Below are 12,483 nucleotides of genomic sequence, written 5' to 3' on the forward strand. Positions count from 1 at the left end.
CCTGGTAGGATGTATATGGGATAATCAAGGATTGGGGTGGAGTCCCAAAATGACAGATGGCAGCTTTTAGGCCCTTAATAGCCAGATGTGCTACTGCGGCTGGATACCAATCAATAATCTTCACAGGGGAAGCATGTGGATGGATCCATAACAGTGGGCCTTGTTGCCATAAAACTGCAGTGGGTAAATCCTTGGTATCTAGTACACAGAGTGAAAAAGGTAGAGACCAATCAATGCGTTGCAATTGGGCCTGTTTTATGGCATCTTCTACTTTTAGTAAGGCCTTGGTTGCAGCGGGAGTTAGCACCACGAGGGGAGGTGATGTGGCCGTCCCTTCCAATATTTCCAACAAAGGTTTTAATTCATGGAAGGGATTTTCAAAATGGTCTCAACCAGTTGATATCTCCCAAGAGCTTCTGAAAGTCATTAAGAGTATGGAGGTGGTCTCTGCGGATTTCCAGTTTCTGTGGTATAATCTTATCAGGAAAAATAATGGATCCTAGAAAATGACCTGTGTCAGCAATTTGGACCTTTTCTGTAGCAATATGTATGTCCCATTGTTTAAGGGTTTTTTGTAATAAGGAATAGGCTTGTTTGAGTAATTCTAAGTCTTTATGACACATCAATATATCATCCATGTAATGGATTAGCAGTAAATTTGGATAGGTATCCCTGACTGGTTTGAGGGCTTACTGAACATATAACTGACACATCGTAGGGCTGTTGGCCATGCCCTGAGGTAGGACCTTCCACTGGTATCTTTTATCAGGTTCAGTATGATTAATTGATGGGACAGTAAAAGCAAACCTGGGCCTATCTGGGGGGTAAAGCAGAATAGAGAAAAAACAATCCTTGATATCTATTATTACCAAATTCCAATCTTTTTGTAGGGCCGAGAGTATAGGAAGGCCCCGCTGAATGGGCCCAAGGGATTCCATCTGATCGTTAATGGCCCTCAAGTCATGGAGTAGTTGCCATTTTCCTGATTTTTTCCTTATTACAAAAATTGGGGTGTTCCAAGGAGAGGTGGAGGGCTCCAAATGTCCCAATCTTAATTGTTCATCCACCAGTCCTGTAGCTGCCTGTAATTTCTCAGAGGTTAATGGCCATTGGGGAACCCACACTGTGTCCTCCGTCCTCCATGGTATGGGTCGTGCTACCCCAATGGCGCCTAGGAAAAACCCAGGCCTTGTTTATGGGGGTTGGCAATCGGTTCAATGGGCGTGAGACAACCCTGTTCTAGTCGCCCTAGGCCTTTCCCTTCCTTATAGCCCATCCTTGACATCATGTGGGCCACTTGTGGGGGCGTATTCATTAGATAAGGTCAGTCCCATGGTCAGTCCCATCCCTCCCCCAAAGATTAACAGGCAGGGGAAGTACATAAGGAATAAATTGTCCCTGTCGGCCATCGGCAGTTGTCCAAGTTAGAGTGGCAGAGCTGATCATAGGGCATGACTGGTAGCCTAATCCTTGTAGTGAGTGAGAAGATTTTGTGGTAGGCCATGATTGAGGCCACCATTTTGAGGAAATTATACTTTTATCAGCCCCAGTATCCAGTATGCCTTCGAATTTCTTTCCATTAATTTCTAAGCTCAATTTTGGGCGGTTGTTAAGGTGAACCACCAAATATGCCAAATCATGACCAGTGGATCCCATGGGTCCCTTGGTATCCTGTATCGTGGCCTGGGAGCACGGAAGGAGTAATAACTGTGCTATTCTATCTCCTTTACTTATGGAAAAAACCCCATCGGGACTTGAACAAAGAATCTGAATATCAAGAGAGTGCTGAGCTTCAACAAGGCCTGGATGGACTATCAGTCCTTGTAGGGCTAGAGATCCTCTCCCAAGGACAAGGCCTATGGTTCCCGGGGGTAGAGGCCCCACAGTCTGAGCAGGAATTGGTTGAATGCCCATCTGGGGCATTAGAAAGAAGTCTGAGGTGGCACGCAGGTCCAATTTTGTGTCGCCTCTTGGGGGACCTCCTCTGCCGGGGTCGTGGCCCTGTGAAAGCGGTTCCCATATCTTTGAGGGCCCTGGGACCGGGGGCCCACCAGCCCGTTTTTTGACATCTCATTAGGTCGAGTCTCCAAAGGAGGGAGTAGTTTGCCTTTAATGTCTCTCACTGATCGGCACTGGTCAGCCCTATGGTAGCCTTTGCCACATCGGACACAGAGGGTTGCAGACCCCCTGTCTCTTTTTGTCATCCTGCAGTCTCTTTTTAGATGGCCTGTTTTCCCACATTGAAAGCATGATCTTTTATCCGTCCCTTTAACGGGGCGTCGCTGGAACTGGAGAATGGCGGCCGCCAGTCCTGAGTTAGTAAGGGGCCCTCCAAGTTCCCTGCAAACTCTAAGCCAATCCTGTAGCCCTTTATTTCTTCGGTGGGCTATGGCTGTTCGGCACTCCTGGGTGGCTTGCTCGAAAACGAGCTGTTCTATTAGTGGTGCTGCTTGTTCAGGATCACCAAAGATTCGTCCTGCAGCCTCTGTCATTCTAGCTACAAAATCTGAGAAATTTTCCTGGGGTCCCTGAACGATTTTTGTAAGTTGATTATCAATCCCTCCTCTCCTGGACAGTGCCTTCCAGGCTCTAATAGCCATGCTGGAGACCTGAGCATAGGCGCCCCAGTGGTAAGCAGACTGATCAGCTGCAAAGCGGCCCTGTCCTGTTAAGAGTTCGAAAGTCTATTCTTGTTGCTCAGGTATTAAGGCCGTAGCATTCGCTCTGGCCTGTGTTTGGGCTGCCTCATACCAGAGCACTTTCCATTCCATGTATTGGCCCATGCTGGCAAGGGCTGCCTTAGCAATCATCTGCAAATCAGCTGGTGTCAATGCTGTCATGGCCAACCTGTCGAGTTGTGTTAGAGTAAAGTTGGCCGTGACTCCATACTTTCTAACTGATTCCGCTAATTCCTTAATCTGATTATATTCAACAGGGGCATGGACCCGTCCTTCCTCCGGAGTCTCAATGATAGGAAATGTCATACTCAGCTTTCTTCTCACCCTCTCGGGGACTAGTGAGAAGGCGCCTGAGCGTGTCTCATATGGAGGGGGCGCCGTTCGTGGCGGCCGTGCTAGAAGGCTTCTATTACTTCCCATACATTCATCGGGGTAATATCTTTCCTCCTCATATTTAGCTGCTTCCTCATCTAGCTCAGCCTCCTCCTCTGAGTCTAAGGTTTTATTTTCAGAGCTTTCAGAACTGTCGCGGTTCAGCGCTTCTAGCTCTTTCACAGGGTATAGGCTGGCTCCCCTCCTGGTTTATGTGTAGGGAGGAAGTGCTGGAATCTGAAAAATTTCAACGCTCCCTTGTCTGCGGACTTACCGGGAGGGCCCTTTTTCTTTCTTAGGACGTCTTTTTTCTTGCGGGCGCCCAACCTCTCACTACGTTCGGTTTCTGACAGAGTGTCCCGGACTACCTCGAGAGTGGCCTGTCCTTCTATTACTGCTGCCTTACACGTTTCATCCTTTAAACAATTCTTAACCAGCTTCCATATAGCTTTGGTCCCTAGGCGCAGATCCTCTTCAGCCAATTTTCTGTCAAGGTCTTTTCCAAGTTTGTTCCATGAGGCAATCATAAACGAGCCTGAACAGGCAAACCAAGGCGCCACCCTCTCCACCTCCTTCACAAAGTTTTTAAGTGTTCCTCCTCCAATTTTGATGTCCCTCTGCTTTAACACTGTTTCCAAGGCCGTGACCACAGACTGTGAGGATCCCATGATGGGCCAGGAATGCCGGCGGCTTATCTACGTCCGTCTGACAAGGCGTGAGGTGAAAGGGTAGAGACGGACATGATGCTCTCTTATGTATGGGAGTCTTACACGTGCCTCCCCGGACGGTGCCGCTTATCTATGTCGGCCTTATCGCGTCCTTGCTCCTCAACAGTCAAAATCGAGGGTAAAAGGGAGCTGCGCGAAGCTCACTTATATACGAGAGACTGAGACGCGCCTTCAGCTGCTGTGATCGTCCTTTTAACAGCGAAAACGGTGAAAACAGAACATAAAGAGTAGGGTGGCTCCCAGGACAAATACTATAGCCTCAACAAATCCTTCCCAAGGTGGTGACAACCCCAGACCAAAGTCCAAGAGAGGGCTGCCTCTCCGAACGTACCTACTTGCAGTTCTGAATCCTCCTTGTCGCCAAGGGATCTCCGAAGGTGCTGACGATGGCGAGGTCTTTCCCGGGTTTTTGGCACCAGATGTCCCGCTTCGTCTCGCCAGCAGGAACGCAGCGCACACAGGATCCTTCTGCAGAAAAAAGCTTTACTGCGTCTTGAGAGGAGAGCATAAGCTTACAATGCGGAGACGCCGAGTGAGGAATAACCGTCCCTTATATAGGAAACTATCCTCGCCTAGGACGTGTCACTCTCTGACTGGTCACTGCCAATTATGCCAGATGACGTACCATAACGTACGTGTCCCTTCGAGTAGGGAAGTTACCAGGTGCCTGCGTGTTGCCCTTTTTACTAGGTGCGTTCTGCCGGATGCCGGTGCCATCTTGTAATGGAGTATGTAAGGACAGCTCCTCACATCTGTGAGGACAGCTCCTCGGACAGCTCCTCACAATCACTGTTGCCCTGTAATACTGCATGAGGTCAGGGATGGTGATTCCCCCAGAAGATCTTTAATTGTTGAGGATATTTTTAGCTATCCTTGGTTTTTTATTATTTCAAATGAACTTGCAAATTTTTCTTTCCTAATCTATGAAGCATTGAATTGGAATTTTGATGGGGATTGCCCTAAATCTGTAGATTGCTTTTGGTCAAATGGCCATTTTCACAATATTAATCCTGCCAATCCATGAGGATGGGAGATCTTTCCTTCTTGTGAGATCTTCAATTTCTTTCTTCAGAGACTTGAAATTCTTTTCATACAGACCTTTCACTTGCTTGGTTAAAATCACACCAAGGTATTTTATATTATTTGGGACTATTATGAATGGTGTTGTTTCCCTAATTTCTTTTTCAGCCTGTTTATCCTTTGAGTAGAGGAAGGCTATTGATTTGTTTGAGTGATTTTTATACCCAGGCACTTTGCTGAAATTGTTAGTCAGCCTTACTAGTACTCAAGTTGAACTTTTGGGGTCACTTAAGTATACTATCATATCATCTGCAAATAGTGATATTTTGACTTCTTCCTTTCCAATTTGTATCCTTTGGGTCTCCTTTTGTTGTCTGATTGCTCTGGCTAGGCCTTTCAGAACTATATTGAATAAGTAGAGAGAGAGTGTGCACCCTTGTCTAGTCCCTGATTTTAGTGGAATTACTTCAAATTTCTCTCCATTTAGTTGAATGTTAGCTACTGCTTTGCTGTATATTGCTTTTACTATGTCTTTGTATGAACCTTGAATTCCTGTTCTTTCCAAGTCTTTTACCATGAAGAGGGGTTGAATTTTGTCAAATGCTTTCCCAGCATCTAATGAAATGAGTATGTGTTTTTTATCTTTGAGTTTATTTATATAGTGGATTACATTCATGTATTTCCATATATTGGACCAGTCCTACATACCTGAGATGAAGCCTACTTGATCATGATGGATTCTCATTTTGGTGTGTTCTTGGATTCCGTTTGCAAGAATTTTATTGAATACTTTTGCAAAAGGGCAATTGGTCTGAAGTTCTCTTTCTTTGTTGGGTCTTTGTGTGGTTTAGGTTTAAGAGTAATTGTGATTTCATAGAAGGAATGCGGTAGTGCTCCACCTGTTTCTATTTTGTGGAATACTTTGGACTGTATTGATATGAGGTCTTCTATGAACGTCTGATAGAATTCTGCCCTAAACCTATCTGGTCCTGGACCCTTTTTGGTTGGGAGACTTTTAATGACTGCTTCTATTTCTTTAGGAGTTATGGTTTACATATTGTTTAGATGGTTTATTTGTTCCTGATATAACTTTGGTATCTGGTATTTGTTCTAGAAAATTGTCCATTTCCTCCAGATTTTCAAGAATTGTTGAATATAGGCTTCTGTAGTAGGATCTGATGGTTTTTGAATTTCCTCTGATTCTGTTGTTGTGTGTCCCTTTTCATTTCTGATTTTGTTAATTTGGACAGACTCTCTGTGTCCTCTCATTAGTCTGGCTAAGGGTTTATCTATCTTATTGATTTTCTCAAAGAATCAGCTTTTGGTTCTGTTGATTCTTTGTATAGTCCTTTTTGTTTCTACTTGGTTTATTTCAGCCCTGAGTTTGATTATTTCCTGCCTTCTATCCCTCTTGGGTATATTTGCTTCTTTTTGTTCTAGAGCTTTTAGGTATGCTGTCAAGCTGCTGATATATGCTCTATCCCATTTCTTTCTGCAGGCACTCAGAACTATGGGTTTTTCTCTTAGCAAGCTTTCATTTTGTCCAATAATTTAGGATATATTGTACATTCATTTTCATTAATTTCTAACAAGTCTTTAATTTCTTTATTTCTTCCTTGACCAGGTTATCATTGAGTAGAGCATTGTTCAATTTCAATGTATATGTGTGCGTTCTATCTTTATTGTTATTGAAAACCAGCCTTAGTCTGTGATAGTCTGATAGGGTGCATGAGATTATTTCTATCTTGCTGTATCTGCTGAGGTCTGTTTTGTGACTGATTTTATGGTCAATTTTGGACAAGCTACAATGAGATGGTGAGAAGAAGGTATATCCCTTTGTTTTAGGATGGAATGTTCTTTAAATATGCATTAAGTTTATTTGGTTCATAACTTTTGTTAGTTTCTCTATGACTCTGTTTAATTTCTGTTTCCATGGTCTGTTCATTGATGAGAGTGTGGTGACGAAAACTCCTACTATTATTGTGTGAGGTGCAATGTATGCTTTGAACTTTAGAAATGTTTCTTTTATGAATGTAGGCACCCTCGTCTTTGGAGCATAGTTATTTAGGATTGAGAGTGCATCTTGGTGGATTTTTCCTTTGATGAATATAAAGTGTCCTTCCTCATCTTTTTTGATGACTTTTGGTCAAAAGTCAATTTTATTCCATATTAGAATTGCTACTCCAGCTTGCTCCTTTTTATCCATTTGATTGGAAAGTGCTTTTCCAGCTCTTTACTTTGATGTAGTGTCTGTCTTTGTCTCTGAGGTGTGTTTCCTGTATGCACCAAAATGCTGGGTCCTCTTTCAGTATCCAGTTTGCTAATCTATGTCTTCTTATTGGAGAATTGAGTCCACTGATATTGAGAGATATTAAAATTTTTGATTGTTGCTTCCTTTTTATTTTCATATTTAGAGATGGAATAATGTTTGTGTGCTTCTCTTCTTTTGGTTTTGTTGCAAGATTACTTTCTTGCTTTTTTTTAGGGTGTCTTTTCAATCCTTGTGTTGGGTTTTTCCACTAGTCTTTGTAGGGCTGGATTTGTAGAAGGATATTGTGTAAGTTTCGTTTTGTCATATAATATCTTTGCTTCTCCCTCAATGTTAATTGATAGTTTGCTGGATATAGTACTCTGGGCTGGCATTTGTATTCTTTTAGGGTCTGTATGACATCTGTCTAGGTTCTTCTGGGTTTCATAGTCTCTGGTGAGAAGTCTGGTCTACTTCTTATAGGTCTACCTTAATATGTTACTTGACATTTTTCCCTTACTGCTTTTAATATTCTTTCTTTGTTTTGTGCATTTGGTGTTTTGACTATTATGTGAGAGCAGGAATTTCTTTTCTGGTCTAATCTATTTGGAGTTCTGTAGACTTCTTGTATGTTTATGGGCATCTGTTTCTTTAGGTTAGGGACGTTTTCTTCTATAATTTGTTCAAGATATTTACTGGCCCTTTAAGTTGGGAGTCTTCACTCTCTTCTATACTTATTTTCCTTAGGTTTCATTCTCTCATTGTGTCCTGGGTTTCCTGTATGTTTTGGGCTAGGAGTTTTTTCTGTTTTACATTATCTCTGACTGTTGTGTCAAAGTTTTCTATGGTATATTCTGCTCCTGAGATTCTCTTCTATCTTTTGTATTCTATTGCTGATGCTCATATGTATGATTCCTGATCTCTTCCTAGGTTTCCTATCTCCAGTATTGTCTCTCTTTGTGCTTTCTTTATTGTTTCTATTTCCATTTTTAACTCCTTGATGGTTTTATTCATTTCCTTCTCTTGTTTGGTTGTGTTTTTCTGTAATTCTTTAAGGAGTTTTTTGTTTCCTCTTTAAGGGCTTCTACTTGTTTACCTGTGTTGCCATTTATTTCCTTAAGGGAGTTATTTATGACATTCTTAAAGTACTCCATCATCATGATAAAATGTGATTTTAAATCTAAATCTTGTTTTTCCAGTGTGTTTTGATATCCAGTGTTTGCTTTAGTGGGAGAACTGGGCTCTTATGATACCAAGTAGTCATAGTTGCTGTTGCTTGGGTTCCTGTTCTTGCCTCCCACCATCTGGTTGTCTCTGGTGTTAGCTTGTATGCTGTATCTGATGGTGGCTTGACCCTCCTGTAGGCTCATGTGTCAGAACTCTTATAAATCTGTTTTCCTGTTTTCTTCCGTTCAGTTATGGGAACAGAGTGTTCTGCTTTCAGTTGTGTAGTCACTCCTGGAGGTTGACTTTCAGCTCTTGGTGAGGGCAGTAACTAGAAGGGTCATGTCCCTATTGCTCTTAGGTCCCAGTGTATGGGGCACAGCGATGTCACTAGGTGTTTTCCTCTTGATTCGGGAATGTGGGCAGAGAGTAGTTTCCTCTGGTTTCTAAGGACTGTTTGCACTTCTGAGGGTCTAGCTCTCCCATAAATCCTCCACATGATTTGGGTGCAAGGAACTGTTTGACTAGTTCAGTTCATATCCTGGCACAGACCTGGATCGTGGGGCTCCTGCAGCTGACTGTTCCTATATTCCTGTGTCCAGAGGCACTATGCAGTTCCCTCTTGGGCCAGTGATGTGGGCAAAGGTGGGCAGAAGTGGCAGTCTCAGGATTGCCCACACTTCTGGATGTTTGGTCTTCTTTCCCATGGGATTTGGGCAGACAATACTTTTTAAATCAAAGTTATATAGAAAACATACATACATACATACATACATACATACATACATACATACACTTACTCTGCATAGCAACAAGATGTCCTGAATCTACAGATTTCTGTCTTCTTTAGGTATCATAGCAGTATCTGAAATATACTTGAGGACCTCAGGACCCATGCTGAAGCCCAAAGAGAAGCAGGGACTGCCTTCATTCAGACCCAGCATCTATATGCAGCCATGGCTAACACCTTTCTGGAACACATGTGCTTCCTGGACATTGATTCCACACACATCATGGTCTGCAACACTGGGATCATTTGTACTGTTGATCCACCTTCCCTATCTGTGGAGATCCTGAAATAGATGATTAAGTCTGGAATGAATGTGGCTTGGCTAAATTTCTTAATGAACCCACAAGTACCATGCCGAGATCATCAAGAATGACTGTGTAGCCACAGAAAGCATCTGTTCCCATTCTCTACCATCCCATTGTAGTGGCTCTGGACACAAAAGTACCTGAGATCTGGACTGGACTCATCAAGGGCAGCAGTACTGCAGAGGGGGAGCTGAAGATGGGAGCCATTCTGAAGATCACCTTAGAAACTACCTATATGGAAAACGTGATTAGAACATCCTATGGCTAGACTATAAGAACATTTGAAATTCGGTAGAGGAGGGCAGCAAGATCTACATGAAGCAAAGACTCATTTCACCACAGGTAAAGGAAAGGTGCTGACTACCTGGTGACAGAGGTAGAGAATGGTGTTTCCTTGTTTAGCAAGAAGGGTGAGAACCTGCCCGGAGCTGCTGTGGACATGCTTGCTATGTCAGAAAAGGACACCCAAGATCTAAAGTTTGGGGTGGAGTAAGATGTAGACATGATGTTTGTATTTTTCATTCATAGGGCAGCTGATGGGCATGAGCTTAAGAAAGTCCTGGGAAAGATGAGCAAGAACATCAAGATCATCAGCAAAATCCAAGGTGTCCACAGGTTTGATGAGATTTTGGAGCTCATTGTTACCTGGGCATTGAGATTCCTGCAGAGAAGTTCTTCCTGACTTAGAAAACACGTATATCCTGAAAGACTTGAAGCCCTAGGGAGTAGACAGGTCTAAGGGGTAGGAGTCATCCTCTAGAAGACAGGGGAGACCTGAGAGGAATGGGATAAAGTACTGTGGGAGGGTGACCCAGGAGAGGGTTTACAACTGGACTGTAAAAAAGAAAATAAAGTTAATAAAAAAATTAAAATACAAGTTTATTGATCAAATTATTAGAACCTACAACTGTGTTTTAAAGGTCTTAAAGTTGGTATATATAATCAATGGGAATAAATAGATTACCTTAATGTGTAATGTTCTTATTGAGATAATAAGAAACATAGAACTCTTTAAATGATCAAAAGTATTTAAATAATTGACTATAAATCTAAAGACTTGAGGAAATTATAAACTTTTTTATAAATAAGAAAGGGAAAATATAAGATGGTACATTGTCATTGATTTTAAATAATTTAAAATATGTGAAAATTATTGATTCTAATTGCAGCATTTGCATGTTAGATAAATGTGTTTCTCTTAATGTGCACTCCCCAAATCTTTTTAAGACAAACCACTCTAAGGCCACATTAGTCAAAATAACAGGTGAGTGGCCTACTTATCAGCTCAAATACCTCACTTCCTAGATGTGGTTATCAAAGACCCATTCAACATCCCTACAACCTTCTTACCATCTCACCACCTGGTGCATACCTGGCCCTTGTATCCAATTCTGGAATATTCCTCCTGCTCAGAAGAAGTCCACATTAATCAGTAAAGTGGAGATTCCCTGCTCCACCAAAACCAAGATAGCTACCAAAAGTTCAGTGACCAACCTGCTCAGAGACACTGTAATGGAGCAAAGCTCAAGCCAGGCATTAGAAATCCTGTCCGCAAAGGACAGAATACCAAAGAGAATACAGAAACCAAGGAAAAATGCACTATTCTGTAACCATGGACTTTTCTACCAGTGCCTGCATTCCCATTTTAATGACTCTGAGACTTCTTATATATGAATAAATTCCTATGCCAAATGCTTTGGTTTGTTTCTTTTGGCTAATATCACAGTTATTCTATTATAAGCCCTGACATGTTGTTTGTTACCTCTCCTTAGATTCATGTGACTGCATTTCCCAGAGTTCAGGGTGAATCTCTTCCCATGTCTGAGCCTCTTCTAGAAATTCTTTCTGCTGGTTGTTCTACCACCTATATCTTTTTTCATCCTACTCTCCAGTCTGCTCTTCTTTGACCGGAGGTATTTAAATGATTCTCTCTATATTTCCCCCTTCTAATCTAAAAAAGGCTTTTTATCTTACAACAATAAACTATATAAAATATTACCAATTATTAAAACTATCAGGTAAGATAACATTCATAATATCCAGTCCGCTTGTATTTGGCAAACTTCGAGATAGTACTCTACTATTTATCCCATTTTGTTGAGTTGAGACTCTGTACTTAAATCATTTTCTACCAAGGTTTGCCTTTTCATCCCCAAATCATTGTGCAATTATGACTATCTAGTCACCAACTGCATCAGCGACCTGAGAAGGAATAATTTCCTGAGTATGCAGAAACTACATGCAAGCTGCTTCCAAAACTCTAAAAATGATAGCAAAAATTGGCTGCTTGAACTGAGCCCCCAAAATTTTCTGTGTCATTAGAGCATCATCTTCAGCCTTCTGACTCAGATTATCTGTCAGATTCTTTTTGTGAAGTGTGAAATATGAAGAAATGCTTACCATGTTTTGGCAAACCTTAGCAGTAAGGTTACCTGTGCCTTGTTTGTCTGGTTGAGAGAGTTTGTCTGCTTTGGCAGCAGTTGAAGCAAGGGCAGTTTCCTGCCTACTGACTAGATTGCTGCATTTGATCCAAATTCCACATAGAGGTCTTTGATGCTCAGCATCTTTCCTGGGGAAGAATGTAGTGCTGCCAGGAAAAAAATATGCATTGTCATAAAAACCTTTTAATAATAAAACATATCTAAATGCCATCTTTTGTCAATTTCTGGGGATTTTAAGACCATTTATCCATCTAGTATATATATGAATAGACATATGTCATTTGTTTCTTGCTATTTACTATCTGTTTAACCTTAGGATCATATTCCTATAATAAACTAGACAAGTATCTAACATAACCATGAATTGATTATCTGACTAGTAACTTCACTTTTTAATTATCCTAAAAAGTTTGTAACAGCAGCTTTCAAATGTACTAGCATTTAACTTTACATTTTTAAGAACTATATAGATTCAATACTATAAAAAGAGTTGATACAGAGTATGTTGTAACCAAATATATCCGTAATTTTATATCAGTGTGTAAAAATATATACCAATGTATGATTTTGGGCTAGTATTATCTTTATAAGCAGTAGATTCAGTAATCTACATTTTATCACTCTTACTCCTGAATTATTCCTGTAACTTTCCATTTTTATCACTCCACTTCCTTTATTCCCCCTTAGCATAAGAAAGAAAGAAAGAAAGAAAGAGAAAGAAAGAAAGAAAGAAAGAA

The 12,483-nt window shown here is 41.3% G+C and overlaps 1 pseudogene; it reads left to right on the top strand.

Annotated features, from left to right (window-relative positions):
• Nucleotides 1–2,295: 2,295 nt before the first annotated feature.
• Nucleotides 2,296–11,967, top strand: LOC116910963 (annotated as a pseudogene).
• Nucleotides 11,968–12,483: the final 516 nt, after the last annotated feature.

The sequence above is a fragment of the Rattus rattus genome, chromosome 10, assembly GCF_011064425.1.
Source record: "Rattus rattus isolate New Zealand chromosome 10, Rrattus_CSIRO_v1, whole genome shotgun sequence".
Lineage (NCBI taxonomy): Eukaryota > Metazoa > Chordata > Mammalia > Rodentia > Muridae > Rattus > Rattus rattus.